This window comes from Hylobates moloch, unplaced genomic scaffold, assembly GCF_009828535.3.
Source record: "Hylobates moloch isolate HMO894 unplaced genomic scaffold, HMol_V3 SCAFFOLD_5, whole genome shotgun sequence".
Taxonomy (NCBI): domain Eukaryota; kingdom Metazoa; phylum Chordata; class Mammalia; order Primates; family Hylobatidae; genus Hylobates; species Hylobates moloch.
In genome coordinates this window covers 81,164,217-81,170,882 of record NW_026652280.1, presented here as the reverse complement: position 1 = coordinate 81,170,882, position 6,666 = coordinate 81,164,217, and positions in this window count along the sequence as shown.

Below are 6,666 nucleotides of genomic sequence, written 5' to 3'. Positions count from 1 at the left end.
ATAGCTCAAAAGAAAAGCTTCTTCACTCTGAAAAACAAAACAAAGTAGTAGCAATGTTTTAAGCAAAAATGTCAAAAGATTATTTCAGTCTCCTATTAGTTCAGTTCATGTGCATGATATTCATGGACATTCCAGCTCTCCATGAGAATTCTGAGTGTTTTTCCTCTTTCAAATGTCACAATCTTGACAGTTAAAAGAAGCCTGCATTAGAAAATACCTGTTAGAGTTTTATAGCTGATTATAAAACCACCTTATAAAGAGGACCAAAACAAGACAACAATTGACTGTGAATGATGAAAAGTTTCAGGTTAGCCATAGTCAAAGACACAATTGACAAGGAAGTCTGTTACCTCTGTGGCAAAAAATAACTTAACGTAACAATTATAATTATTACTGGGAATGTACACTAAGTCCTAGCAGAATTATAGGAGTTTCACATAATTTTGGAACATATACCAATAAAATATTTATAGAAATACAGCCCAAAGAAAGCCAAACAACATTCCATATTTGATAATGCTTCCTGTATGATTTTTATATCCCATAAGCCAAATATGTCATTTTTGGACTTTAGGAAACCTAATATCTTCAAGAATTAATTAGGTCAGAAAAAGACATAATTTATTATTTGATTTTGGAAAGTTTGTTGAATATCAAAGGTTTAAACACTTATTGGAAAATAGGATCACAGGTCATTGTAAAATAAATATTCATTTAACCAAATGAATAACTCAAGGATTTCAAAAAGGGTAAAAACCATTATTTGAGAAAGGAGACATAATTTTCCAAACAATAAACTCTAATAAAAACAGCATGAAGCCTATGAAATTAGTTTTTTAAAATTTTATAATCTATAAAGTGCAATCATCTTGACCGTAAGATATAATTTCCATAAGCCTTTCCTGACCTTTACCATGGAGTTTGTTAATGCTTCAAGAAAATCTCATTATTCTGACACAGGGGTCCATAGGCTGGTTTTGCATTCGTGTGCCTTTGACAATAATGGTTAATTCATAGAGAAACAACTTATTTATCTCTCCAAATCAGCCCTTACAATCTCAAACGCCCACCTCTTTCATAACAGTTCCTGGGCGTTGACCAGGGCCTTGAAAAATTTAATTTCTGGCCCTGGGCCTCATGAACACAATTTACTTTGATTGGCATCTTCTATGGGGTCTGAAGATGAGGCTTTAAGTGCAATCAGTGTTAAGATTTAGCAGGACTTGGTGTCCTTTTAGACTCACGAGTCAAAGTCCTGTAACTTAATGACACAAGGACTTTACAAACACGTACAGAATGTTACAGGGATGTAGTATCCTGAAATAAAAAATATTTTTGAGATGGAGTCTCTCTCTGTCACCCAGGCTGGAGTGCAGTGGTGTGATCTCAGCTCACTGCAACCTCTGCCTCCTAGGTTCAAGCAATTCTCCTGCCTCAGCCTCCTGGGGAGTTGGGACTACAGGTATACACCACCATGCCTGGCTAATTTTTGTATTTTTAGTAGAGATGGGGTTTCATCATTTTGGTCAGGCTGGTCTTGAACTCTTGACCTCAGGTGATCCATCCACCTCGGCCTCCCAAATTGCTGGGATTATAGGCATGAGCCACCACATCTGGCCAAATGAATGGTTTTTCTAAGCAAACGTAACTTAGTAATAACGATAGGAATTATTTCAATAAAGCATAAAATCTATTTATTAGGCCAGTTACCCAAGGCAAAAAGAAAGACCTTCTGCAGTGTGACTGCTATTCCTTATGAGGAATATTAAGTTAAAAGGAAACATTTCCTTTAGACCTTAAGATAAAGCTTTTTATAAAGCATCAGGCCACAAGCTAGAACCTTAAGGAAAAGAGAAACTTACAGAAGCCAAAAATGAATTGAAGAATAGAGTTATTACTTTGGGCCTTTTAAAAGGGGAGAGAAAGCTGAAAACAGATACAATAAAAGTTGAACTTTGCAGAAAACAAAAATTATAATGTCTTGTAATTTATTAAGAGTAAAGCAGTACCTTAAGAAAATGTCATAGTTGGAAACAATTCTTTACTAAGTATTTTTTAAATCAAAACCTAATTTCTAGAAAGACCATTATAATTTCCTTTAATTATAGACAACTAGATCATATAGAAATTTTTTTCTTAAAATAAATTATCTTATTATAAGTTACACAGGTCATTTATGACATGTTTGGACTTTCTTGTTTGTCCTGAACATCCCTCTTTCTTAAACAACCAGTCATTTCATTTTAGGACAACATTTACCCTATGATTCTTTCCCAGATAAAATTATTTCTTTTTAAGCTTTCCTACAAAAAAATACATCCTGGTAGACAGCAGAAATAAATAAAGAAAACAGAATTCAGTCAACTGAGAAAAAAAAACTTGCTCAAAAAAGTCAAGTTTCTAGGAGGAAAAACAAAAACAAAAACATGAACGCCTTTTAAATGCATACACACACATCTTGGATGTTAGATTTTAATTAAGCTGACAACCACTGAGCTCCTTTAAAAATCTCTTTATAATTCTCATTACCATATTTCAACTAGGACAAATTGCAGCTATTTCAGAACTGCCAAGTATTAAACCAGAAAAAAACTTGATTTAAGAACCAACCCAGGTTGCAAACTGCTTTTTGGGTTTGGAGAACTGTCTTTGTTGATTGCTTCACAATTGGTAGGGCCTGGGGACATAGGGAACTAATCACACCCTTAATTAAGAAGGTAAACCTTGGCTGCACTTAGCACACAATTAAAGCAACTTACCAGATTTTACCTTAATGTTAATTTCTAGGAGTTACTATTACGTAATTAAAACTACTGAAAATAGATTTTCATGCAAGGTGTTTAAAAACAGTAAAATGTGTTTTCTAGTAAAAGATTATAAGAAGGCATGGAAATGTAAACTGTTGCCTAGGGTTAAAGAATAGTTTTTCTTTTTTTTGTTTCTTTTTTTTTTTTTGAGACGGAGTCTTGCCCTGTTGCCAGGCCGGAGTGCAGTGGTGCGATCTCGGCTCACTGAAATCTCCACCTCCTGAGTTCAAGCGATTCTCCTGCCTCAGCCACCTGAGTACCTGGGATTACAGGTTTGCTTCACCACACCCAGCTTATTTTTGTATTTTTAGTAGGGATGGGGTTTCTCCATGTTGGCCAGGATGGTCTTGATCTCCTGACCTCGTGATCTGCTCGCCTTGGCCTCCCAAAGTGCTGGGATCACAGATGTGAGCCACTGCACCCAGCCAATAGTTTTAAATTAGATAGGAAAAATCTGAAGGTTCAAGAAGTGGTGGAAGAATTGTGGAAATTAATTTTGCATAAGAGGCTCTCTATGTAAATACATTGACTAAATTTAAAAAATGGGTTATTTTATGGTTTTTCTGTAAATTGAGCATTGAAATAAAAGCATAACAAGGTCTTCCTAAGGCACTAATCTGCTCTTTGGTAAAATCTGTAAAGGGCTATAAAAGGTTTTTCCTTCTTTAAAATTTCTGAGTCATCATTTTGGAAACATAAAAAACATAATAATCTGCAATTCTATTTTACAATATCAAGTGTTTTAAACCTCGAACATTTAACAGCCTTCCCAAAATCAAACTTTAGTTTCAAAATTGCCTTCCCTTGCACTTAGCTTTTTGAATACTTCAGAAGGCCCCTGAAGTGTCTAGAAAAGAAAGGTAAACAGGATTATTTGACATTCCTCTAGGAAGTGAAAGAGCATTGTCCCCAACCATCCCAGCAGGAGTAGAGAAGGGTTTATCCACTGTCCCTGCTTGCCCATACCTCACAGCCCAAGGGCTGGACACAGAGGCTCTAACAACAATTTCAAAAAGTATTTAATGACTCATTATCGCTTGGCAGCAGGGAGTTTAATTTTCAAGTGATTGGCAAATTTCTTGTCATTCAACTCTTGATTTTTCATTGGACTCAATTATGGTCACAGAACAGGGTTTGTGTGATCTATATTTTCAACCTGCTAACGCAGATGATGCAACTCCAGCCACTTGGAGTCCTGGACCCGCACAACCTCACTCAGTGGTCTCTAGACACCACATCCAGCCCCTGACATTGAGGTTGGGCCCTGGGCTGGTCACTACGTAGGTGCCCCGGCTCCTCCCACAGCTCTCCACGCAGTCAGTGCTGAGACCAGAGCCATTGACGACTGGTGTCCCTGCCAGGTACCACTCCTGTCTTCAGTCACCAGGCCTCTTCATTAAACCCTGTCTGAGTGCCTCAGCATCCACCCTACAAGATTTTGAAAATTTTCATCCCATTGAGGAATTACCCAGGAGATATTCCCTCAAATAATATCTTGTCAAATAACGTCCAGGAGTGATTTCCTCTGAGCAGTGCTCTGAATGTTCAGTTTTTCCTTATGTGGGTCTTGACCAAGACAGGCTTTCTTGGTGGCCGTCAAAAGTTATCTGGCATGGTCACCCTAAGCAAATGAGAGTCTCATCTTCTGCCAGCATAGCCACCTTGGAGTCCCATGTGCCCCACTGAGCCAGGACTCTGGAAGGACCATGATGATTCTCTCAGGCTCATTCACCAGAGCCAGTCTGTTTTTGGTTATGGGATACTCCCTCTTCCTGAGCCTGTTGCCTCTCTAGGAAGTCTATGGCCTCCTCAACAAAGGGACCAGGGCCATCTCTAAAGAGATTTGTATTTTCTGCTACATATGTGCCCATCTTTGCATTCCCTGCTCTGAATCTCTCTTGCCTTCTCCTTCCTTTCAGGATCTTAAGACAATGAGTGTGGGCTGTGGTTTGGGAAAGGTGCTGTGGGAGGGCATCGTTATGACTTTTGTAGGTCACAGGTATTATTGCCTTCATGGGCCACTTTTCCATAAGAACATATTAAACATTGTATTTTATAACTGCATTAGTCGAAGGGTGTATATATTCCTGGCTAGATTCATTGATTTATATTCATCATTATTATTATACTCACTTTAGAAAATGATTGTTTTAAATTATGACATTTTCATGGATCCTTATAAGTTTTGTAGGCCTCAATCTCTGCACCCACCTTGCTTAAGGAAAGAGTCAGCCCTGGTGGAGGTGAGTTGTCCTGAGGAATAGACAGGGTCTTTCTGCGTGAGGGGTGTAAGATTCTTCCCGGGGCCTGAAAGCTTAAGGAGATGAATAACTCCTCCCTTCTCAGGCCCAGTCCTAAGGTGCAAGGCTACTTGCACCAGCAGTGTGCAGCAGCAAGCTAGCAGAAGCAAGAAGAGAGCCGGCCAGAAGACAAATACCCCTGAAGATCGAAAAAGAGGCAATCTGGTTATAACATAGCAGTTATGTCAGAGTAAGACACTTCCTGTTTGTGGGAGACTATAAAACCTTTGCCCCGTCCTCACTTAGGGCTGAAGCCATTTTAGACCTCAGTCCACCTGCATCCAGGCACTCATTAAAAAAGCATGTTGCTCCACACCACCTTGTGTTGTCTGTTGGCGCCCTCTCGGGGTTCGAACAGATACAAGAACCTTAAGTCTGGTGCCAAAACCCAGGAGGGGCTCAGGTCTGCATCCCCCGTGAGACTACCCCTGCACCCCAGAGAGCAGGCCACAGCTGCTGGACAAAGGAAGCTCCTCAGCCTCCAGTCACCTCTCTGTGCATGCACATCGGTCACTGATCTCACCTACAGGTAAGTTTCCTGGGAGCCCAGTTAACAGGGAAAATCTGCATGGCCTCTCTTAGTTTCTCTGGTCTGAAAATCCAACGTTGGTCCGAGAAGGCTCTGGCGTGTGCCAGGCACTCGCTGATCATCTGGTCTTAGGGGGACACCTCTAAGCCATTTGATCTGGTTCCGGGAATAAAAAAGCAGTGTTGATGATTGCTCCCTTTATTGTCTCCCTCCAAACTTCCAGGACTGTCTCGTTTTCCCTGTTCTCTCAAGCCTACCCTCCGTTATAGGAGATTCTCAGTCGTCTGTTCCAAAGGACAGCCCTCTAGGCTGCCTCATAAAAAACCTGTAAACCTTAGGCCTCAGGCAAGATATCTGCCCTAAGTGCCTTGCCTATTTTTGCAATACATCCTGGCCGCAGTACGGATTAGATAACGGGTCCAAACGGCCCACAAATAGAAGATTTGACTTTACAATTTTAACTGACTTAAGCAATTATTGCCAACAATCGGAAAAATGGGGAGAAATTCCTTATGTCCAGGCCTTTTGGCCCTCAGATCGCAACTCGGCCTCTGCAATTCCTGCTTACCTGTTCAAATCCTTCTCCCCTGTTCTCGCCACCCTGGTCACCTTTCTCCTCCCGACCCTACCTCTTTTTCCTTGTTAGATCCAGCAGACTGCTGTCCACCCTTCCCAGCCCCTACCTCTTCCTCTCAGCTGTCTAACCCCCAAGCCTCTTTATATTCTCAGCTGTGATCTTCTCAGCTGCCATCTTCACAGTCACCATCTTCTCAGCCGCCCTCTTCCCAGTCACCATCTTCTCAGCTGCCATCTTCCCAGCCTCCACCTTCACAGTCAGCTGTATCCATTTCTTTTCCTACACCGTCCCCTCCTCAGGACAATTCTAGTATTGCCTGTACCCATTCTCCTCCTCCACCACCCTCTCCTGAGGCTGTAAACCCATCCCACCGCCTTACCACCCTATTCTCTACTGCCTATCAACTCAACCTCCCTTCCCCCTTTCCTTCAGCAGAAACCACTTCTGGCTTCT